Genomic DNA, 25462 nt, shown 5'->3' on the forward strand with positions numbered 1-25462 from the left:
CCCAGGATCCAGCTCCTTCATCCAGCAATCCTCAATAAGAACATCCGCCAACTTGTGTGTGTGTGATACTTGAGCCAGCACAAGAAACATGACAAGAACACGGGAGCTAGGATCAGTAGAAGGCCACTCGGCCCCTCGAGATCATGGCTGATCTGATTGTGGTCCCAACTCCACTTTTCTGTCTGTTTCCTATAACCCTCGACCTCCCTTGCTGATCAAAAGTCTGCCTCACTCAATCTCGAATATATTCAGTGATTCAGCCCCCACGGCTCTCTGGGGAAAAAAACTTCACAGACTAGCAATCCTCGGAAAGGAAACAAATTCCTTCTCATCTCAGTCTTAAAGGGACACCTCGTCAGTGCCACATGTACGGCCAGTGACCACTCACTCACTGGTCAGCAAGCAAACCCAACACCATGGTAAAGGCAGCACAACAGGAGAAATATCATTCATTTCGTTCATTTCCATTTCATTTCATTTTATACCGAGCTGTGTTTAGAAAGGTTTGTGTGTCACGAAGGGAGAAGTTCATAATCGTAAAAAAATACACCACCCCACTCAGCCTCTGCGGCTCAGTCCGATACTGGGGTCTAACCAGTGAAGAACAGAACGAGCAGCTCAGAGTGAGAAGTGCAGAGAGCGGAGGGGTATCAGTGGGTATTCCACTGTCAGCAACCCTCTCTCCTCCCACTCTCGCCCTCTCTTCCTCTCACACACACCCTCCCACACACCCTCCCACACACCCTCCCACACCTTCCACGCACCCTCACACACACCCTCCCACACACCCTCCCACACAACCTCCCACACAACCTCCCACACCTTCCCACACACCCTCCCACACCTTCCCACACACCCTCACACGCACCCTCACAGACCCCCTCACATACACCTTTCACACACACACCCTCATAGACCCCCTCACATACACCTTTCACACGCACCCTCACACGCACCCTCACAGACCCCCTCACATACACCTTTCACACGCACCCTCACACGCACCCCCACACACACCCTCACGCACACCCCCACGCACCCTCACACACACCCTCCACACACCCTCCCACGCACCCTCCCACACACCCTCCCACGCACCCCCACACACACCCTCACACACCCTCACACACACCCTCACACACCCTTACAGACCCCTCACATACACCTTCCACACACCCTCACAGATACCCTCACATACACACCCATCCACACATCCTCACAAACACCCATCCACACACCCTCACACACACATCCACACACACACAAACACACATATCCACACACACACATATCCATACACACACATATCCACACACACACATATCCACACAATGTCCCACACCCATCCACACACCCGCACTTTCCACACACACCCACTCACGCAAACCCACACTCAGCCCCATCCACACACAACCCTACCCCCACACACACATTTCCGTCCACACACCCTCAACCATACACCTTCTACACACACCCCCACCCACACACATCCCCACCCTAACCCACCCCCTGCACACATCAACTTACGCACACAACACCCCATACACATTCACACACAGCCCCCACACACTAACATACACACAGCCCCCCCACACACCCACATACTACTCCCCACACACACCCACACACTAACATACACACACAGCCCCCCCCCCCCACACACACATACCAACATACACACACAGCCCCCACACACACACACACCAACATTACACACAGCCCCCCCCACACACCCACATATAACACTCCCACACACACACACCCACACACACACCAACACACAACACCCACGCACACACCCACATTTGCTCACACACAGCTGTAGACGCACAGATAACCTTCTCCATTGTTATTGTTATTTGAATCTCTCCATCCTTCACCCTGGAGACTTTCTCTCTCAGGCTCCGTCTCAAAAAGCAGATTCCGTCATTTTAAACAATCACAATTAAATAGCCCTGATTTCCACAATCACACGGAACCAGGCAGTGTGGGTATTGCGGTGTGTGTGTCTGTATGTGTGTCTGTGTGTGTGTGACTGTGTATGTGTGGGTGCCTGTATCTGGGTGTGTGTGTGTGTGTGTGTTTGGGTGTGTGTGTCTGTGTCTGTGTGTGTGCGTGTGTGGGTGTGTCTGACTGTGTGTCTGGGTGTGTGTGGGTGTTTGTCTGTGTGTGTGTGTGTGTGACTATGTGTTTGTGGGTGTGTGTGGGTGTTTCTATGGGTGTGTGTGTGTGTCTGGGTCTGTGTGTGGGTGCGTGTGTGGGTGTGTGTGTGGGTGGGTGTCTCCGTGTTTTGGAGCGGAGACAGTAACGAGTCTCAAACGGGACCAGCCGCTCCGAGTGCAGCTTCTCACGGCAGAGAGCCTGCCCCCCCCCCCGCTCCCCGTCCCCACCCCCCTCCCCACCACCCTCTGCCCTCCCTCTGTCCCCATTGTGGTGTTTCCCCCACCCACTCCCCTCCCCACCAACACTGACCCTCAGTAAAGCTGCACCAGCGGCAACCAACAGCTGTCTGAGCCGATTAGGAGCAGCGACAGACAGGACTGTACCCCCCACCCCGCACACACACTGTACCCCCCACACACACACTGCACTGTACCCCCCACCCTGCACACACACTGTACCCCCCACACACACACTGTACCCCCCACACACACTGTACCCCCCCACACACACTGTACCCCCACACACACTGTACCCCCCCTACACACACACACTGTACCCCCCCACACACACTGTACCCCCCCTACACACACACAATGTACCCCCCACGCACACACTGTACCCCCCACGCACACACTGTACCCCCCCACACACTGTACCACCCCACACACACTGTACCCCCCCACACACACACACTGTACCCCCCACACACACACAGTACCCCCCCACATACACACACACTGTACCTGCCACACACACACACTGTAACCCCCACCCCACACACTGTACCCCCCACGCACACACTGTACCCCCCCACATACACACACTGTACCACCCCACACACACTGTACCCCCCCACACACACACACTGTACCCCCCACACACACACACTGTACCCCCCCACATACACACACACTGTACCCGCCACACACACACACTGTAACCCCCACCCCACACACTGTACCCCCCACGCACACACTGTACCCCCCACACACACTGTAACCCCCACCCTACACACTGTACCCCCCACGCACACACTGTTCCCCCCCACACACACTGTAACCCCCACCCTACACACTGTACCCCCCACGCACACACTGTACCCCCCCACACACACTGTAACCCCCACCCTACACACTGTACCCCCCACGCACACACTGTACCCCCCACACACACACTGTACCCCCCCACACACAGTGTAACCCCCACCCTACACACTGTACCCCCCACGCACACACTGTTCCCCCCCCACACACACTGTACCGCCCCACACACACACTGTACCCCCCCACACACACTGTAACCCCCACCCTACACACTGTACCCCCCACGCACACACTGTACCCCCCCACACACACTGTAACCCCCACCCTACACACTGTACCCCCCACGCACACACTGTTCCCTCCCCACACTCACTGTACCCCCCACACACACTGTACCCCCCCATACACGCATTGTACCCCCCATACACACACTGTACCCCCCCACACACACTGTACCCCCCCACACACACTGTACCCCCCACACACACACTGTACCCCCCCATACACGCATTGTACCCCCCATACACACACTGTACCCCCACACACACACTGTACCCCCCCCCCCACACACACTGTACCCCCCCCACACACTGTACCCCCCCCCCCCACACACTGTACCCCCCCACACACACACTGTACCCCCCCCCCACACACACACACACACTGTACCACACACACACACTGTACCCCCCCCCCCCCCCCACTGAGACAGGGACATCCACACAGCGGGCAGCTCCCCCGGACGGGCGGTGTGTGTGGGTCTGTGTCCCTCCCGCTGCAGCCCCCGCACGGGATGAGTCGCCCCTCCGCCTCACTCCTGTCCGGCCCAGGGCTTTGTTTGTGTCTCCAGGCTCTCCGAGAGCCCCCCCCCCCCCCCCCTGCCCATCACAAGCCCACCCAGAGCCCCCCGCCCGCAGACAGCAGCCCCCCCCCCGGGACATCGCCTCCCTCTCACCGAGCTGCGGGGCGCTGGCACATCCTGCAAATCCCTTTCTTCCTCTCGCCATCCAGCCGGCAGCCGCTGCCTCTTCGCAATGGTCCACCCCGGGCAGGCAGGCTGTCACTGCCCACCTTAACCCTGAGAGTGCCGCACAGCCCTCCCTCGGCCGGCCGCTCGGCCAGCACTCCCTCGGCCAGCCCCCCTCACTCCGGCTCCTCACACACTGTGTTGCAAAGCGGACGGAGCAGCAATTGCAGGGGGATTGTCAGCACACCCACATCTTCACCCCCCCCCCCCCCCCCCCATTCTTCTCACTCACCGCCACCGCTGCTGATCCACATTGCAAAGAGCACGGGGCTGCAGCTTCCACACAAAGACATTTCATTTCCATCACTCATTCCACAACCTCGCAATTTGGGAAAGCAGTTTACAGCAAATGTAGCACTTTTCAAATGTAATCACTGTTGTATTGTAACCTCAGTACTGACCCTCTGACAGTGCAGCACTCCCTCAGTACTCACCCTCTGACAGTGCAGCACTCCCTCAGTACTGACCCTCTGACAGTGCAGCGCTCCCTCAGTACTGACCCTCTGACAGTGCAGCGCTCCTCAGTACTGACCCTCTCACAGTGCAGCACTCCCTCAGTACTGACCCTCTGACAGTGCGGCATTCCCTCAGTACTGACCCTCTGACAGTGCAGCACTCCCTCAGTACTCACCCTCTGACAGAGCAGCACTCCCTCAGTACTGACCCTCTGACAGTGCGGCGCTCCCTCAGTACTGACCCTCTGACAGTGCAGCACTCCCTCAGTACTGACCCTCTGACAGTGCAGCACTCCTTCAGTACTGACCCTCTGACAGTGCAGCACTCCCTCAGTACTGACCCTCTGACAGTGCGGCGCTCCCTCAGTACTGACCCTCTGACAGTGCAGCACTCCCTCAGTACTGACCCTCTGACAGTGCAGCACTCCCTCAGTACTGACCCTCTGACAGTGCAGCACTCCCTCAGTACTGACCCTCTGACAGTGCAGCACTCCCTCAGTACTGACCCTCTGACAGTGCGGCGCTCCCTCAGTACTGACCCTCTGACAGTGCAGCACTCCCTCAGTACTGACCCTCTCACAGTGCAGCACTCCCTCAGTACTGACCCTCTGACAGTGCAGCACTCCCTCAGTACTGACCCTCTGACAGTGCAGCACTCCCTCAGTACTGACCCTCTGACAGTGCAGCACTCCCTCAGTACTGACCCTCTGACAGTGCAGCGCTCCCTCAGTACTGACCCTCTGACAGTGCAGCACTCCCTCAGTACTGACACTCTGACAGTGCAGCACTCCCTCAGTACTGACCCTCTGAAGTGCGGCGCTCCCTCAGTGCTGACCCTCTAACAGTGCGGCGCTCCCTCAGCACTGACCCTCTGACAGTGCAGCACTCCCTCAGTACTGACCCTCTGACAGTGCAGCACTCCCTCAGTACTGACCCTCTGACAGTGCAGCACTCCCTCAGTACTGACCCTCTGACAGTGCAGCACTCCCTCAGTACTGACCCTCTGACAGTGCGGCACTCCCTCAGTACTGACCTTCTGCCAGTTCAGCACTCCCTCAGTACTGACCCTCTGACAGTGCAGCACTCCCTCAGTACTGACCCTCTGACAGTGCAGCACTCCCTCAGTACTGACCCTCTGACAATGCGGCACTCCCTCAGTACTGACCTTCTGCCAGTTCAGCACTCCCTCAGCACTGACCCTCTGACAGTGCAGCGCTCCCTCAGTACTGACCCTCTGACAGTGCAGCACTCCCTCAGTACTGACCCTCTGACAGTGCAGCACTCCAACAGTACTGACCCTCTGACAGTGCAGCACTCCCTCAGTACTGACCGTCTGACAGTGCAGCACTCCCTCAATACTGACCCTCTGACAGTGCAGCACTCCCTCAGTACTGACCCTCCGACAGTGCAGCACTCCCTCAGTACTGACCGTCTGACAGTGCAGCACTCCATCAGTACTGACCGTCTGACAGTGCAGCACTCCCTCAGTACTGACCCTCTGACAGTGCAGCACTCCCTCAGCACTGACCCTCTGACAGTGCAGCACTCCCTCAGTACTGACCCTCTGACAGTGCAACACTCCCTCAGTAAAGACCCTCTGACAGTGCAGCACTCCCTCAGTACTGACCCTTTGATAGTGCAGCACTCCCTCAGTACTGACCCTCTGACAGTGCAACACTCCCTCAGTACTGACTCTGAGACAATGCAGCACTCCCTCAGAACTGACTCTGAGACAATGCAGCAATCCCTCAGTACTGACCCTCTGACAGTGCAACATTCCCTCAGTACTGACCCTCTGACAGTGCGGCACTCCCTCAGTACTCACCCTCTGACAGTGCAGCACTCCCCCAGTACTGACCCTCTGTCAGTGCAGCTCTCCCTCAGTACTGACCCCTGACAGTGCAGCACTCCCTCAGTACTGACCCTCTGACAGTGCGGCACTCCCTCAGTACTGACCCTCTGACAGTGCAGCACTCCCTCAGTACTGACCCTCTGACAGTGCAGCACTCCCTCAGTACTGACCGTCTAACAGTACAGCACTCCCTCAGTACTGACCCCTGACATTGCAGCACTCCCTCAGTACTGACCCTCTGACAGTGCGGAACTCCCTCAGTACTGACCCTCTGACAGTGCAGCACTCCCTCAGTACTGACCCCTGACAGTGCAGCACTCCCTCAGCACTGACCCTCTGACAGTGCAGCACTCCCTCAGTACTGACCCTCTGACAGTGCAACACTCCCTCAGTAAAGACCCTCTGACAGTGCAGCACTCCCTCAGTACTGACCCTTTGAAAGTGCAGCACTCCCTCAGTACTGACCCTCTGACAGTGCAACACTCCCTCAGTACTGACTCTGAGACAATGCAGCACTCCCTCAGAACTGACTCTGAGACAATGCAGCAATCCCTCAGTACTGACCCTCTGACAGTGCAGCATTCCCTCAGTACTGACCCTCTGACAGTGCGGCACTCCCTCAGTACTCACCCTCTGACAGTGCAGCACTCCCTCAGTACTGACCCCTGACAGTGCAGCACTCCCTCAGTACTGACCCTCTGACAGTGCGGCACTCCCTCAGTACTGACCCTCTGACAGTGCAGCACTCCCTCAGTACTGACCCTCTGACAGTGCAGCACTCCCTCAGTACTGACCGTCTAACAGTACAGCACTCCCTCAGTACTGACCCCTGACATTGCAGCACTCCCTCAGTACTGACCCTCTGACAGTGCGGCACTCCCTCAGTACTGACCCTCTGACAGTGCAGCACTCCCTCAGTACTGACCCCTGACAGTGCGGCACTCCCTCAGTACTGACCCTCTGACAGTGCAGCACTCCCTCAGTACTGACTCTGTGACAGTGCGGCACTCCCTCAGTACTGACCCTCTGACAGTGCAGCACTCCTTCGCTTTGTAGCCCGTTATGTTGTTTCGTCCTTGCCTCAACCGCCGAGAGTCTGTCTGTGACTCGAGCTTGGTTTAATATTCTCTCTTGGCATTCCGGATCGCTTTGCGGAGGTCGTACCTGGATTTCTTGTATAGGTCAGGGTCGTCTGCCTTGAACGCCTCAGATCTGTCCTTCAGTCGGGAGTCAATCTCGCGATTAAGCCATGGTTTCCGGTTGGGGAACATACATACTGCTTTCTTTAGCACGCAGTCGTCCACACAGTTGCTGATGAAGTCTGTGATGGAGGTGGCATACTCATTTAAGTTGGTCGCTGAGTTCTTAAATATGGACCAGTCCACTGTCTCTAAGCAGTCACGTAAGAGCTCTTCTGTCTCCTCGGACCAGCACTGCACAACCTTCTTAGCTGGATTCTCCCGCTTGAGTTTCTGCTTGTATGCTGGGAGAAGGAGCACCGTCTTATGGTCTGATTTCCCAAAGTGCGGTCGGGGGATGGAACGGTAGGCGCCCTTGATGTTTGAGTAGCAGTGGTCAAGAGTGCTGTCGCCCCTGGTGGGACAGGAGATGTACTGGTGGAATTTTGGCAGTACACTCTTGACGAACGCTTGTTGAAGTCTCCGGCCACGATGAACAAGGCCTCCGGGTGTTCTATTTCGTAGTTGTTTATTACTGTGTGCAGCTCGTTCAGCACCTTCCTCACTTCTGCCTGGGGTGGGATGTAGACCGCTGTGATGATGGCTGAAGTGAACTCACGTGGAAGATAATATGGGTGGCACTTCACAGTCAGGTATTCCAGGTCCGGGGAGCAGTAGGTCGTCAGAGTCGCCACATCCAAGCACCAGGAGGAGTTGATGAGGAGGCAAACCCCTCCACCCTTCGCTTTGCCTGATGATGCCCTGCGGTCCGCCCGGTGAATTGAGAAGCCTTCAGGTTGTATGGCACAGTCCGGTGAGACGGGGGTGAGCCATGCCTCTGTGAAACCGAGCACACAGCAGTCTCTTACTTCCCTCTGAGAGGTAAGTCTGGCGTTAAGTTCATCCAGCTTGTTTTCGATCGCTTGGATGTTTGCCAGGAGTATGCTGGGGAGAGGGGTCTTGAAACCACGTTGCTTCAGTCTAAGCTGCAGACCGCCGCGTTTCCCTCGCTTCCTCGGTCGGCGGCTGCTGCTGGATGGTCCCGGGATCCGACGGGAGAAGTCTGACCTTGTGGAAGGTCGGTAGGAAGGAAGGAAATGTCACCATTCCATATTGGTACCAATATAAAGCTGTATCAGCTAATTTTCACACAAAAAACCCAAACATACGGTCTTACCCCTCGCAGGTTCCTCATCAGAAATGGAGGATAAAGTTGAGAATGTGTTACCTTGTCCAGGACTTTGTCGTAGAAATGATCTTTCCATCAACGTGTGACTTGTTCCACGTATCAGAGCCTTTCTCCATCCAGGAGCCCCAACTGTGCAGGCCCCTCCCACACGGCCCAATCTCAACGGAACCAAATCCTGGCATCCACATATTCCACCGGCGCCTAACGACTTCCAGCGTGCTTACCCCGCGGTTACCTGCCAGTTACCTGCGGCGCTCACCACACCAGCAACAAAAACATCAACAATCTGCGGAAGCATTTCTTCAACAGCATCAGCAGGTGGCCCATTTGCATCAATGTCGTGCAACAGGTCCTGAGGCGTCTTCTTGCTTCAACCGGATTGCCTTCTGGACTCATACGTCCCCCTGAGCCCGATGTTCCAGGAGCCAGGTATCTTAGAATAAGTTGACCTTCTTTCCGGCTACAGAAAAGGAAGGAAGCAGCAACAGCAACCTCCAGGCATCTGCAGCCACCAGCAGGAGCAAGCAGCAAACACAACCTGCAGCTGTGAAGTGCTCTCATAACTAACAAGGCCAATTCCTTATTGGCAATCGCCCTCAGCGGTGAAGCTGGAGGCTGCTCACAGTCAAAGGGAGTCAAAGTGACCTTCAGCACTGAACCACGGACAGGGCTCTGTCCTGCAAGTGTTTGGTAGGGCAGACGGGCAGCAGCTGTAGTTGCCCCTGTTATGGGCATCCACAATATTTAAAGATCGCTGGAGGGCCTTACAGACGAAAAGCCCCCTCACTCCCCCCCCCCCTCCCCCAGCCCAGGGTCAACCCCCGACCTGGAAAGCTTCAGTCGCCCTGACCAAGCCTGACCCCCCCACCCCCCCCGAGGGCGTCACCCCCTCCCCCCCGAGCACTGCGGCAGCAGCTCCAGTGCCCCTGAGCTGCATGCAGGAAATGGAAATGGCTCCTCCCCTCAGCAGCCATTGCTCAGCTTCACGTTATTAAAAAGGAGTGCCAAATGACGATGATTTCTCACCGGGCAGCTGGTTCATTCCCGGGCGGCCTTTACATTCAACATCAATTTTGCGAATGAGATCGGAATTAATGCAAATTGGGATTAACGATATGCTCGCCATACTTGGGCAGGATCCGAACCTGCCATCGGGGGCGGGCCGGTTAGATGGCAAACTAGGTTTGCTCCCGGCACAAATCTTGATTTTGGCCTTTACCGCTATTTAACGGGCGGGCCCAGATTCACGCCGGGCGCAACACGATAGTTAAATCACACAACAACTTCAGGACACAGGGCTGACATTTAGGACTGAGGTGAGGAAATATTTCACTCAGAGGGGGTGAACCTGTGGAGCTCTGGAGGCCAAGTCACCGAATATATTCAAGAACAAACTAGATCATTTGTGAACTTTTAACGGCATCAATGTGTGTGGGGAGAGCGCAGAAGTGTAGCATTGAGATAGAGGATCAGCAATGATCAGAATGAATTGGATAGTCAGAGTCTTTTCCCCAGGGTAGAGGGGTCAATTACTAGGGGGCATAGGTTTAAGGTGAGAGGGGCAAGGTTTAGAGGAGATGTACGAGGCAAGTTTTTTACGCAGAGGGTAGTGGGTGCCTGGAACTCGCTGCTGGAGGAGGTTGTGGAAGCAGGGACGACAGTGACATTTAAGGGGCATCTTGACAAATACATGAATAGGATGGGAATAGAGGGATATGGACCCCGGATGTGTAGAAGATTACAGTTTAGTCGGGCAGCATGGTCGGCACAGGCTTGGAGGGCCAAAGGGCCTGTTCCTGTGCTGTACTTTTCTTTGTTCTCTTTGTTCTTTGAATGACAGATCAGGCTGGAAGGGCCGAATGCCCTCCTCCTAGTTTCTTTGTTTCTGGAGTTTGTACGTTCTCCCCGTGTGTGCGTGGGTTTCCTCCGGGTGCTCCGGTTTCCTCCCACAGTCCAAAGATGTGCAGGTTAGGCGGATTGGCCGTGATCAATGTGCGGGGTTACAGGGAAAGGGCGGGGGAGTGGGCCTAGGTCGGGTGCTCTTTCGGAGGGTTGGTGCTGACTTGATGGGCCGAATGGCCTCCTGCTGCACTTCAAGGAATCGATGGACACTATGTTTCTACGACGGGAGAAACAGGGGTAAGGGGGAAGTGGGGACGAGGTGGGCATCGGGGCAAAGGGAGAAACAAGGGTGAGGACGGCAGCAGGGGTGATGGGGGAATGGGGGTGATGGGGGAATGGGGACAATGGGGAAACGGGGGCAAAGGGGAAGCGGGGATGATGGGGAAATGTGGCTGATGGGGAAACAGGGACGAAGGGGGAAAGGGGGGTGAGGTGGGAAATGGGGGGGATGGGGGAAACAGGAGTTCTGGGGAAATGGGGGTAAGGTGGGAAACGGGGGTGATGGGGAAGCGGGGGTGACGGGGCAGACGAGGTGGGAACGAATGTGATGGGGAAATGGAGGCAAGGTGGGAAATGGGGCTGTGGGGGGAGGGGGTAGTGTGGGAGGGGTAGGAGGGAGGGGGTGATTTGGGAAGGTTGGGGGGGGGGGGTCTGGCAGGATAACAGTGCCTCTTCACTGAGCTGTGTGTTGGGGACACTTGGTCACCATGCATTCAGGCACATGAAGGCTTTAAAAGACATTCAATTTTAATCTAAACTCTGAAATGAAATAGATTTAAGTTATTCTTTATGGAGCCTAAAGTCTGCAGCTAGTTTTATAGCACAGGACGAGAGTCTGGTGCCGTGTAGAAAACAAGTTAATGTAGTCATTTCCAAGAGGCAGTGAGATTGTTCAGTGCTGAAGTATTAATAATAATCTTTTTTTTATTGTCATAAGTATGAAGTTACAGTTAAAAGCCTCTCGTCGCCACATTCTGGCACTTATTCGGGTAAGCCGGAACAAAGTACAAAGAAAAGTACAGCACAGGAACAGGCCCTTCGGCCATCCAAGCCCGTGCCGACCATGCTGCCCGACTAAACTACAATCTTCTACACTTCCTGGGTCCGTATCCCTCTATTCCCATCCTATTCATGTGTTTGTCAAGATGCCCCTTAAACGTCACTATCGTCCCTGCTTCCACCACCTCCTCCGGTAGCGAGTTCCAGGCACCCACTACCCTCTGCGTAAAAAACTTGCCTCGTACATCTCCTCTAAACCTTGCCCCTCGCACCTTAAACCTATGCCCCCTAGTAATTGACCCCTCTACCCTGGGAAAAAGTCTCTGACTATCCATAAGACCATAAGACATAGGAGCAGAATTAGGCCACTCGGCCCATCGAGTCTGCTCCGCCATTCAATCATGGCTGATATTTTTCTCATCCCCATTCTCCTGCCTTCTCCCCATAACCCCTGATCCCCTGATTAATCAAGAACCTATCTATCTCTGTCTTAAAGACACTCAGTGATTTGGCCTCCACAGCCTTCTGCGGCAAAGAGTTCCACAGATTCACCACCCTCTGGCTGAAAAAATTCCTCCTCATCTCAGTTTTAAAGGATCGGCCCTTTAGTCTGAGATGGTGTCCTCTGCTTCTAGTCTTTCCTACAAGTGGAAAGATCCTCTCCACGTCCACCCTATCCAGGCCTCGCAGTATCCTGCAAGTTTCAATAAGATCCCCTCTCATCCTTCTAAACTCCAACGAGTACAGACCCAGAGTCCTCAAACGTTCCTCATACGACAAGTTCTTCATTCCAGGGATCATTCTTGTGAACCTCCTTGTGGATCCTTTCCAAGGCCAGCACGTCCTTCCTTAGATATGGGGCCCAAAACTACTCACAATACTCCAAATGGGGTCTGACCAGAGCCTTCTACAGCCTGAGAAGTACATCCCGGGTCTTGTATTCTCGCCCTCTTGACATGATTGCTAACATTGCATTTGCCTTATTAACTGCCGACTGAACCTGCACATTAACCTTAAGAGAATCGTGAACAAGGACTCCCAAGTCCCTTTGTGCTTCTGCTTTCCGAAGCATAACATTCGGTTAAAGTAGCAGCTCCAGCCGCCGTAGCGATCACGGCTGGGCAGATGTGCGTGTTGTCCAGCTGTTACACCAGGCTGCATTTGAGAGAGGGAGCGGGTTCCTGTCGTTGCAGAGGTCGGTCTTCGTTTGGAGAGAGAAAGAGCGAGAGTTACAGTGGCTAGGGGCGAAGAGAGTGGAGAAAAGATTGAGAACGGGCGGGGCGAAAGGGCAGAAGATAGAGCAAGGAAGGCGAGAGAGATCAGTGAGCCAGTATGACCGCAAAGCTTATTTTCATTCATTCGTGGGGTGTGGATGTCACAGGCATTTGTTGCCCCTCCCTAATTGCCCCTTGAACTGAGTGTCTCGTTCGGGCATTTCAGAGGCGGTTAAGGGTCAACCACATTGCTGTGGGTCCGGAGTCCCAGGTAGGCCAGACCAGGTAAGGACGGCAGATTTCCCCTTCCCTAAAGGACATTAGAGAACCAGATGGGTTTTTATAATAATCGATGATGATTTCGTGCTCACCTTTACTGAGATTCTCTGGCCGTGTTGTTCCCGGTGCCGCTCCCGCTATTCCCGGTTAATAGCGGGAGAACCGCCAAACCGGGTTTGCACCGGGCACAGAACCAATGGCGATGTTCCCGACCCATGGCACCTAACACCACCTGGATCAGGCCCTCGCCGGGCATGAACTTGACTCGGATATTTAAATGAGTAATTAAACTCAGTTGACCATGCCCAGCCCAGACGAGGTCGGAGTCTCCCGGATCCGAGGATTCACCGACGGCCCAGGCATGAGGGCGGCCTCCATTAGCGGAGACCAGGCGCGATGGCCACTCCGGAGGGCCTGGGGGCCCAGGGTGGTCAGTGACAGGACAGCGCAGTGGCATGGCACTGGTCATGGTAACCTGGCAATGCCAACCTGATGCCAAGGGGCACTGCCAAGGGGTGGAGTCTGAGGGGGCCCTGGCCATGAAAGGGGAGGATGGAGGGGGCATGAAAGGGGTGCATAAAGGTGGCGTCCGATGGGGGGGCCTGAAGGAATATCTGGAGGGTGGAGATGTGAAAGGATGCAGGGTAAAGGGGGGCGGTAAGGGGTATGAAGGGCAGGGCCTGAATTGAGAAATGTTGGGGGGCCTTAAAGGGACAAGAGGGTAAAATGGGGGTATGCCCTATTGGGGGGGGGGGTGACGCCCTGATGCCGACGAGGATGTCTGGGGGTGGGGCCGGGTCACCCCCATGCCTGGGTGGGGTGGGAGGCTGGCACAGACATTTAGTGATGGGGGAGGGGGAGAGGTTTCCCCCGCCGGGGTCCGGAATTGGGGGTGTTGCCCATGTCAGCGGGGGGGCACAATGTCCGTGGGTGGGGGTTGTGGGGGAGCCTCAACTAAACATTGAGATCTGGGCATCCTTTAGAAACGGCGCCCCGATCTCCGAGGCGCTGGTCTTGCCGGTGTCTTTACTTCCTCGCTGCAGAAAAAGTCGAAGGGCACGATTCTCCGGAAAGATTCCTGAGTGTGGAAGCGAGCGGGAATTTCTTAACGAGGCCCCACGGGCTTCTCGCTGCAAATGAAGGCTCGCCAACACCGCACTCGCCAGCTCTCCGCTAGCAAGGCCAAGCAGCACTTAAACAGCACTTGCTCAGCCAACCCCTCTCAGCCATGGCACCGAGACGACCTGCCCCCACCATTCAGGGGATGCAAACCTCCAGTCATTAGCGGAATGTCCGGGACCTCCTCAATAACCTTGATGGCCCTGCGAAGAAAGAGCGCAAGAAAGCTTTGAGTCCTGTCCCAGCTCCCCCCAGACGCTGCCGTCTGCTGCTCGCTCGAGCTTTACCAATCCATATTCACCAATAACCCCCCTCCCCCATCTATACACCCCTCCCCATCAATAACTTCCCCCACCCCCACCTATATACCCCTTCCCCACAATAACCCTGCTCTCTCTCATCCACATCACAGCGTCAGGGACCCGGGTTCAATTCCGACCTTGGCTGTCTGTGCGGAGCCTGCACGTCCTCCCCGTGTCTGCGTGGGTTTCCTCCGGGTGCTCCGGTTTCCTCCCACAGTCCAAAGATGTGCAGGTTTGGTGGATTGACCGCGCTAAATTGCCCTTAGTGTCCAGGGATGTCAGGTTACGTGGGGTTTCTGGATTGTGGGGATAGGGCGGGGGAGTGGGTGGGGCCTGGGTGTGGATGCTCTTTTGGTGGGTCGGTGCAGACCCGATGGGCCGAATGGCCTCCTTCTGCACTGCAGGGATTCTATATGACTTCAATGACTTGCATAACTCCCTCTCCTCCACCCACATACATCCCCCTGCCCCCTGTGATGCCTTGACAAACACTCTGTAAGATTCCAGTCTTAACAGAGGAGGTACTTGACGAAAGGCAAGGGCTTTTACATTGTACACATCAACTATGTACAAGTACTACATCCATGGCAAAAGACATCAGGGGAAAGGAGTTCAATCAATCGGTCAGGGAACCTCCGTAGTCCTCCCACAACCCCAACATCTTTTGAGGCAGACATGGTTTCAGTGACTGGTGATAGTTCAGGAGGCACCATCACCTCGGTGGGAGGGACTGACCTCACCAGCTCCGCTCAGGAGCATTCACAAGAGTGTCAATCACAACAGTGGTACTCGCCTGCTCTGAAATGGGGGTCATCCCCCCCCTCATCCCCCCCCCTCATCCCCTCCCCACCCCCCTCATCCCCTCCACCCCCCCCCCTCATCCCCTCCCCTCCCCCCCATGTCGTTCGCTCGAACAAAGTTCTGGAAAACGTCCCGTGTAAAAAGGGTGCTGTTGTCCAATACAATGGATTCCATGAATAGCCAACATCCGGCACGAGGCGTCCACTCTATCCGCCAAGGTCATGGTCCCCATCTCCTGTATAGACAGCCACCTGAAGTGGCCATCCACCAAAACGAAGAACATCTTGTCCAAGAAAGGGTCCACACAGTCAACATGGTCCCTGGTCATTGGGTGACCCAGCCACTCCCAGTGCTGGAAACTGGCCGATGGAGTCCGGGTCTGACAGGGGCGACATTGCTGTACCATTTCTTTGATGGCCTTGTCAATGCCTGGCCACCATACATAGCTGCGTGCCAGCATGTAAATCTATGTTTGCCCTGGGCGGGCAACATGCAGCTCCTGGAGGAGAGGTCCCCTGGCGGGAGGGCGAACAATGACCCGTGAGCCCCACGAGATCACACCATTCTCACGGGCCACTTCGTCTTGGGGGGGTTAAATCAGGCTTCAGGTGCTCGGATTTCCCATAATGCCACCCGGCGTGTATCATCCGGTCCAGTTCCGAATATAGCCAGCCGACACTGACAAGGTGTTCGAGAAATTCAAGGCCAATCTGATCTCCTGGGGTACTGGTGGAGGTGACACGTTGTTCGGTAGGGGGAGTCGGCTCGATGCCTCTGCATTGGCAATCTACGTGCCAGGTCTGTGCTGGAAGGCATAGCTGTAGGCTGCCAGCAAGAGGCCCAGGAGCAGCTTACGGTCGATGATTATGATGAATCGCTGTCCATACACATATTGGTGGAATTTCTTCACACCGTATATGACTGGATTTTGGATCCTTTGGATTTCGGCGGCAGCGGTGCACAGGGGCCTTCTGGGAGGTGAGTAGCGACTTTAAAACCACTTACCTTTACAGGAGCAGCCCTTTGGATTTCGGCGGCAGCGGTGCGCAGGGGCCTTCTGGGAGGTGAGTAGCGAATTTAAAAACCCTTACCTGGTCCCGTGTCTGTTCTTCTTTTCTGTTTTGTTTGTTTTTATATAAGGCGGGAACCGGAGGTTCGACCCGCGGACCTCTGGGAAGTCCCCCCCCCAACCAATAGATTCTGGTGGAGAGGAGACCCAAGACACTACACGTGTAGTGTCTCCCACCCGCCCTCCTCCTCTAACCTAGTAATGGGGCCCATTGGTGTGAGGTAAGTGCCATATTATATTATTATAATATTATTAGCATTGTGCAGGTCAAGGTTCGGAGGTGGAGGAGCAGTCTCTGTCAGCGAGAGAACCTGAGAACATCTAAGACACTCAGAAGGTAAGAAGGTAAGTAAGTGATTTTTACTTATTTTTACTTTTATACCTTTTTTCAAATTGTGTGTGTCGGGGGGAAACTGAAGTGACATCACAGAAAAGCTGTGGCCAGAGTGGTTAGTATTTGGTAACTAATTAAACATAATAACTTAATTATAATTTAGAGGGATATCTAAGCCAGAGATCGGAGAGTACTATATTTAGCTTTCGCATTTCTATGAGAAATCTAGTGCTAGGAAACAGATAGTTGGCAGTAACTTTGAAATTTAAAAAAAAATATTTTTTAAAAAAGACAAATTTTAATTTTAATTAATTGACGCAATGTCAGTTAGAGGGGTGCTGTGCTCTGACTGTGAGATGTGGCAGGTCCGGGAGGCTTCCAGCGTCCCGGATGGCTTCATCTGCAGAAAGTGCACCCAACTGGAGCTCCTCACAGACCGCATGGTTCGGTTGGAGCAGCAATTGGATGCACTTAGGAGCATGCAGGTGGCGGAAAGCGTCATAGATCGCAGTTATGTAAATGTGGTCACACCCAAGGTGCAGGCAGAGAAATGGGTGACCACCAGAAAGGGCAGGCAGTCAGTGCAGGAATCCCCTGTGGTTGTCCCCCTCTCGAACAGATATACCCCTTCGGATACTGTCGGGGGGGATAGCCTATCAGGGGAAAACAGCAGCAGCCAGAGCAGTGGCACCACGGCTGGCTCTGATGTTCAGAAGGGAGGGTCAAAGCGCAGAAGAGTAATAGTAATAGGGGACTCTATAGTCAGGGGCACAGATAGGCGCTTCTGTGGACGTGAAAGAGACTCCAGGATGGTATGTTGCCTCCCTGGTGCCAGGGTCCAGGATGTCTCCGAACGGGTAGAGGGCATCCTGAAGGGGGAGGGCAGACAGGCAGAGGTCGTTGTACATATTGGTACTAACGACATAGGCAGGAAGGGGCATGAGGTCCTGCAGCAGGAGTTCAGGGAGCTAGGCAGAAAGTTAAAAGACAGGACCTCGAGGGTTGTAATCTCGGGATTACTCCCTGTGCCACGTGCCAGTGAGGCTAGAAATAGGAAGATAGAGCAGCTAAACACGTGGCTAAACAGCTGGTGTAGGAGGGAGGGTTTCCATTATCTGGACCACTGGGAGCTCTTCCGGGGCAGGTGTGACCTGTATAAGAAGGACGGGTTGCATCTAAACCGGAGACGCATAAATATCCTGGCCGCGAGGTTTGCTAGTGTCACACGGGAGGGTTTAAACTAGTATGGCAGGGGGGTGGGCACGGGAGCAATAGGTCAGAAGGTGAGAGCATTGAGGGAGAACTAGGGAATAGGGACAGTGTGGCTCTGAGGCAGAGCAGACAGGGAGAAGTTGCTGAACACAGCGGGTCTGGTGGCCTGAAGTGCATATGTTTTAATGCAAGGAGCATTACGGGTAAGGCAGATGAACTTAGAGCTTGGATTAGTACTTGGAACTATGATGTTGTTGCCATTACAGAGACCTGGTTGAGGGAAGGGCAGGATTGGCAGCTAAACGTTCCAGGATTTAGATGTTTCAGGCGGGATAGAGGGGGATGTAAAAGGGGAGGCGGAGTTGCGCTACTTGTTCGGGAGAATATCACAGCTGTACTGCGAGAGGACACCTCAGAGGGCAGTGAGGCTATATGGGTAGAGGTCAGGAATAAGAAGGGTGCAGTCACAATGTTGGGGGTATACTACAGGCCTCCCAACAGCCAGCGGGAGATAGAGGAGCAGATAGGTAGACAGATTTTGGAAAAGAGTAAAAACAACAGGGTTGTGGTGATGGGAGACTTCAACTTCCCCAATATTGACTGGGACTCACTTAGTGCCAGGGGCTTAGACGGGGCGGAGTTTGTAAGGAGCATCCAGGAGGGCTTCTTAAAACAATATGTAGACAGTCCAACTAGGGAAGGGGCGGTACTGGACCTGGTATTGGGGTGGTAGATGTTTCAGTAGGGGAGCATTTCGGTAACAGTGACCACAATTCAGTAAGTTTTAAACTACTGGTGGACAAGGATAAGAGTGGTCCGAGGATGAATGTGCTAAATTGGGGGACGGCTAATTATAACAATATTAGGCGGGAACTGAAGAACATAGATTGGGGGCGGATGTTTGAGAGCAAATCAACATCTGAGATGTGGGAGGCTTTCAAGTGGCAGTTGAAAGGAATACAGGACCGGCATGTTCCTGTGAGGAAGAAAGATAAATACGGCAATTTTCGGGTACCTTGGATGACGAGTGATATTGTAGGCCTCGTCAAAAAGAAAAAGGAGGCATTTGTCAGGGCTAAAAGGCTGGGAACAGATGAAGCCTGCGTGGAATATAAGGAAAGTAGGAAGGAACGTAAGCAAGGAGTCAGGAGGGCTAGAAGGGGTCACGAAACGTCATTGGCAAATAGGGTTAAGGAAAATCCCAAGGCTTTTTACACGTACATAAAAAGCAAGAGGGTAGCCAGGGAAAGGGTTGGCCCACTGAAGGATAGGCAAGGGAATCTATGTGTGGAGCCAGAGGAAATGGGCGAGGTACTAAATGAATACTTTGCATCAGTATTCACCAAAGAGAAGGAATTGGGAGATGTTGAGTCTGGAGAAGGGGGTGTAGATAGCCTGGGTCACATTGTGATCCAAAAAGACGAGGTGTTGGGTGTCTTAAAAAATATTAAGGTAGCTAAGTCCCCAGGGCCTGATGGGATCTACCCCAGAATACTGAAGGATGCTGGAGAGGAAATTGCTGAGGCCTTGACAGAAATCTTTGGATCCTCGCTGTCTTCAGGGGATGTCCCGGAGGACTGGAGAATAGCCAATGTTGTTCCTCTGTTTAAGAAGGGTAGCAAGGATAATCCCGGGAATTACAGGCCGGTGAGCCTTACTTCAGTGGTAGGGAAATTACTGGAGAGAATTCTTCGAGACAGGATCTACTCTCATTTGGAAGCAAATGGACGTATTAGTGAGAGGCAGCACAGTTTTGTGAAGGGGAGGTCGTGTCTCACTAACTTGATCGAGTTTTTCGAGGAGGTCACTAAGATGATTGATGCAGGAAGGGCAGTAGATGTTGTCTATATGGACTTCAGTAAGGCCTTTGACAAGGTCCCTAATGGTAGACTAGTACAAAAGGTGAAGTCACACGGGATCAGGGGTGAGCTGGCAAGGTGGATACAGAACTGGCTAGGCCATAGAAGGCAGAGAGTAGCAATGGAGGGATGCTTTTCTAATTGGAGGGCTGTGACCAGTGGTGTTCCACAGGGATCAGTGCTGGGACCTTTGCTCTTTGTAGTATATATAAATGATTTGGAGGAAAATGTAACTGGTCTGATTAGTAAGTTTGCAGACGACACAAAGGTTGGTGGAATTGCGGATAGCGATGAGGACTGTCGGAGGATACAGCAGGATTTAGATTGTCTGGAGACTTGGGCGGAGAGATGGCAGATGGAGTTTAATCCGGACAAATGTGAGGTAATGCATTTTGGAAGGTCTAATGCAGGTAGGGAATATACAGTGAATGGTAGAACCCTCAAGAGTATTGAAAGTCAAAGAGATCTAGGAATACAGGTCCACAGGTCATTGAAAGGGGCAACACAGGTGGAGAAGGTAGTCAAGAAGGCATACGGCATGCTTGCCTTCATTGGCCGGGGCATTGAGTATAAGAATTGGCAAGTCATGTTGCAGCTGTATAGAACCTTAGTTAGGCCACACTTGGAGTATAGTGTTCAATTCTGGTCGCCACACTACCAGAAGGATGTGGAGGCTTTAGAGAGGGTGCAGAAGAGATTTACCAGAATGTTGCCTGGTATGGAGGGCATTAGCTATGAGGAGCGGTTGAATAAACTCGGTTTGTTCTCACTGGAACGAAGGAGGTTGAGGGGAGACCTGATAGAGGTCTACAAAATTATGAGGGGCATAGACAGAGTGGATAGTCAGAGGCTTTTCCCCAGGGTAGAGGGGTTAATTACTAGGGGGCATAGGTTTAAGGTGAGAGGGGCAAGGTTTAGAGTAGATGTACGAGGCAAGTTTTTTACGCAGAGGGTAGTGGGTGCCTGGAACTCGCTACCGGAAGAAGTAGTGGAAGCAGGGACGATAGGGACATTTAAGGGGCATCTTGACAAATATATGAATAGGATGGGAATAGAAGGATACGGACCCAGGAAGTGTAGAAGATTGTAGTTTAGTCGGGCAGCATGGTCGGCACGGGCTTGGAGGGCCGAAGGGCCTGTTCCTGTGCTGTACATTTCTTTGTTCTTTGTTTGTTTGACTGCTAATCCCTCTTTGTCGATTTGAGCATAGTTTCGCTCTGCGTCCAAAAGGGTCCTTGAATGTCACAGTGGTTAGCACTGGTGCCTCATGGCACCAAAGTCCCGGGTTCAATTCCGGCCTTGGGTCCCTGTCTGTGCGGAGTCTGCATGTTCTCCCCGTGCCTGCGTGGGTTTCCTCCGGGTGCTCCGGTTTGCTCCCACAGTCCAAAGATGCGCAGGATAGGTGGATTGACCATCCTAAATTGCCCTTAGTGTCCCAAGGGGTTAGGTGGGGTTACTGGGCTATGGGGTAGATTGCGGGTGTGGGCCTAGCTGGAGGGAGCATCGGTGCAGATTCGATGGGCCGAATGGCCTCCTTCTGCACAGGGCTTCTATGATTCTTCGTGTACAGATGATGGGCCGCTCAGAACCATCCCCCATCTTGTGGGATAATGCCCCAAACCCGTCACAGACACGTCACCTGTGAGCACGATCGGCTTCCCAGGGTCAAAGTGAACTAAAAAGTTTGAGGACTCCAAAGCTTGGTTCACCAAGCAAAAAGCTTCTTGTTCAGGCTCCCTCCATTGCCACTGTTGCTGTTTCTTTAGTAGCTGCGTTATGGTGCCAATGTTGTGGCTGAATTCAGAATGAACCTGCAGTAATAATTCACCATGCCGAGGGAGGATTGGAACTCAGTGACATTCCTGGGTGCTGGGACCTCTTGGACAGCCTTGACTTTCTCCTGGAGGGGATGTCAACCTGTTGCATCTACGCGGAATCCTGAATACATCACTTCTGAGGCCCGGAATGTACACTTTATTGCGTTTAAGGCAGACAACCGTGCCCCAAAACCTTTCTAACCCCTCCTCCCCGCGGGACATGTGATGCCAGTGACCGAAACATCTTCAAGGTTGGCCATTACTTTGAGAATCCCTTGAAGGAGGTTTTCCATCGTACGCTGGAAAATAGCGTAGGCTGACGCTATTCCAAATGGCAACCTCGTGTACTGAATTAGACTTTTATGTGTATCTATAGTTGTGAATTCCTGGGACTTTGTCCAATTCTAATTGTAGGTATGGATGGCTGAGACCTAATTTAAGCTGTCCTGTCAGCTTGTCATGGAGGTCTTCAATCCTGGGGATCGGGTACCTACCCACCTGGGCAGCCTGATTAATGGTTCATTTATAGTCCCCGCAGAATCTTATGAAATAATCTGGCTTGAATACGGGAACTATGGGGGCTGCCCACTCGGAGAGCTGAACCGGTCTGATTATGTCCAGTTCTTCTAATTGCTTGAGTTCAGCTTTAACCTTCTGGCACAGAGAACTGATCTAATTCTAAAACACTTGCGTGTTGAATCCGGATTGACATAACTTTTGGCTTTGATGCCTTTAATCCGGCCCAGTCCGTTCGCTGTGAAAAACCTTGTAGTGTACAGAAACGATTTGGAGGAAAATGTAGCCGGTCTGATTAGTAAGTTTGAAGATGACACCAAGGTTGGTGGAGTGGCAGATAGTGTTGAGGATTGCCAGAGGATACAGCAGGACATAGATAGGTTTGAGACTTGGGCACAGAAACGGCAAGTGGAGTTTAATCCGGACAAATGTGAGATAATGCAGTTTGGTAGGCCTAATATAGAGGGGAAACATACCGTAAATGGCAAAACTCTTAGGAATATAGAAAGTCAGAGAGATCTGGAAGTGCAGGTCCAAAAATCTTTGAAAATGGCAACACAAGTGGACAAGGTCGTCAAGAAAGCAGACGGAATGCTTGCCTTCATTGGACAGGGCATCAAGTATAAAAACTGGCAAGTCATGCTGCAGTTGGGGCAGGGGTGTCCTATGTCCCTCCGAGCCATCCGAGATGCCAAGAGAGAATATCAAACCAAGCTAGAGTCTCGGAGATTGTGGCAAGGACTAAACAACATAACGGGCTACAAAGCGAAGCCGAGCAGTATCTCCGGTGGCAGCTCCTCTATGCTCCTCTTGCTCTATGTTGGAGCTCAGGGACGTGGCTGATGTCCCTGGCTCCTTCACGTGCGGGACGTGTGTCCAGCTGCAGCTCTTGTTAGACCGCATGACGGCTCTGGAGCTGCGGATGTACTCACTTTGGAGCATCCGCGATGCTGAGGAGGTCGTGGATAGCACGTTTAGCGAATTGGTCACACCGCAGATTAGGATTGGTGAGTGAGACAGGGAATGGGTGACCAAAAGGCAGAGAAAAAGCAGGAAGGCAGTGCAGGTGTCCCCTGCGGTCATCTCCCTCCAAAACAGGCATACCGTTTTGGATACTGTTGGGGGAGATGGCTCACCAGGGGAAGGCAGCAGTAGCCAGGTTCATGGCTCTGCTGTACAGAAGGGAGGGCAAAAGAGTGGAAGGGCTATAGTCACAGGGGATTCAATTGTAAGGGGAGTAGATAGGCGGTTCTGTAGTCGAAAACGAGACTCCCGAATGGTAAGTTGCCTCCCAGGTGCACGGGTCAGGGATGTCTCAGATCGGCTGCAGAACATTCTGAAGGGGGAGGGTGAACAGCCAGTTGTCGTGGGGCATAAAGGCACCAATGATATAGGTAAAAAACGGGATGAGGGCCGACAAGCAGAATTTAGGGAGTTAAGAGCCAAGTTAAAAAGTCGGACCTCAGAGGTAGTAATCTCAGGATTGCTACCAGTGCCACATGGTAGTCAGAGTAGAAATGAAAGAATAGGCAGGATGAATGCGTGGCTTGAGAGATGGTGCAGGAGGGAGGGGTTCAGATTTTTGGGACATTGGGACCGGTTCTGGGGGAGGTGGGACTGCTACAATTTGGACGGTCTACACCTGGGCCGGACTGGAACCAATGTCCTTGGGGGTGCTTTTGCTAATGCTGTTGGGGAGGATTTAAACTAATGTGGCAGGGGGATGGGAACCAAATGAGGAGGCTAGTGGATAGTAAGGAGGTAGTAACTAAAGCCTGTAAGGAACTAGATCATGAAGTCAGCGTGACTAAGGGGAAGAGTAGGCATGGAGCAGATGATGAACGCAAAGGGACTGGTGGTCTGAGGTGCATTTGTTTTAATGCAAGAAGTGTAGTCGATAAGGCAGATGAACTTAGGGTTTGGATTAGTACTTGGGGGTATGATGTTATTGCTGCTGAGACTTGGTTGAGGGAAGGGCATGATTGGCAACTAAATATCCCAGGATATCGATGCTTCAGGCGGGATAGAGAGGGAGGTAAAAGGGGTGGAGGAGTTGCATTACTGGTCAGAGAGGATATCACAGCTGTGCTGAAGGAGGGCACTATGGAGGACTCGAGCAGTGAGGCGATATGGGCAGAGCTCAGAAATAGGAAGGGTGCGGTAACAATGTTGGGGCTGTACTACAGACCTCCCAACAGCGAGCGTGAGATAGAGGTACAAATATGTAAATAGATTATGGAAAGATGTCGGAGCAACAGGGTGGTGGTGATAGGAGATTTTAATTTTCCCAACATTGACTGGGATACACTTAGTGTCAGAGGTCTAGATGGAGCAGAATTTGTAAGGAGCATCCAGGAGGGTTTTCTAGAGCAGTATGTAAATAGTCCAACTCGGGAAGGGGCCATACTGGACTTTTACTGAAGTTTTAGAATACTCATGGACAAAGACGAGAGTGGTCCGAAAGGAAGAGTGCGAAATTGGCGGAAGGCCAACTATACCAAAATTCGGCAGGAGCTGGGGAATGTGGATTGGGAGCAGCTGTTTGAAGGTAAATCCACATTTGATACGTGGGAGGCTTTTAAAGAGAGGTTGTTTAGAGTGCAGGACAGACATGTCCCTGTGAAAATGAGGGATAGAAATGGCAAGATTAGGGAACCATGGATGACAGGTGACATTGTGAGACTAGCTAAGAGGAAAAAGGAAGCATACATAAGGTCTAGGCGACTGAAGACAGACGAAGCTTTGGAAGGTTATTGGGAATGTAGGACCAATCTATAACGAGGAATCAAGAGGGCTAAAAGGGGTCATGAAATATCTTTAGCAAACAGGATTAAGGAAAATCCCAAAGCCTTTTATTCATATATAAGGAGCAAGAGGGTAACTCGAGAAAGGATTGGCCCACTCAAAGACAAAAGAGGGAATTTATGCGTGGAGTCAGAGAAAATGGGTGAGATTCTTAACGAGTACTTTGCATCGGTATTCACCAAGGAGAGGGACATGACGGATGTGGAGGTTAGGGATGGATGTTTGATTCCTCTAGGTCAAGCCGGCATAAGGAGGGAGGATGTGTTGGGTATTCTGAAAGGCATTAAGGTGGACAAGTCCCCAGGTTCAGATGGGATCTATCCCTGA

General features: G+C 53.0%; 1 protein-coding gene across 5 annotated transcripts in view; it reads right to left on the minus strand.

The window, feature by feature from the left end:
- The window catches only part of LOC140386579 (transmembrane protein 198-like), a 325956-nt gene extending 321363 nt beyond the window's left edge, over positions 1-4593 (minus strand). For 2 of the 5 annotated variants that reach the window (XM_072469025.1, XM_072469077.1), the window contains exon 1: positions 4162-4349. The gene's annotated coding sequence lies outside the window, so the exon portion shown is untranslated. Of the gene's footprint in view, positions 1-4161; positions 4350-4465 lie in introns of those variants that run through there. The other 3 variants (XM_072469050.1, XM_072469044.1, XM_072469034.1) reach the window with 2 other exon arrangements.
- Between the last annotated feature and the right edge of the window lie 20869 nt (positions 4594-25462).

The sequence above is a fragment of the Scyliorhinus torazame genome, chromosome 2 (genome assembly GCF_047496885.1).
Source record: "Scyliorhinus torazame isolate Kashiwa2021f chromosome 2, sScyTor2.1, whole genome shotgun sequence".
Classification (NCBI taxonomy): domain Eukaryota; kingdom Metazoa; phylum Chordata; class Chondrichthyes; order Carcharhiniformes; family Scyliorhinidae; genus Scyliorhinus; species Scyliorhinus torazame.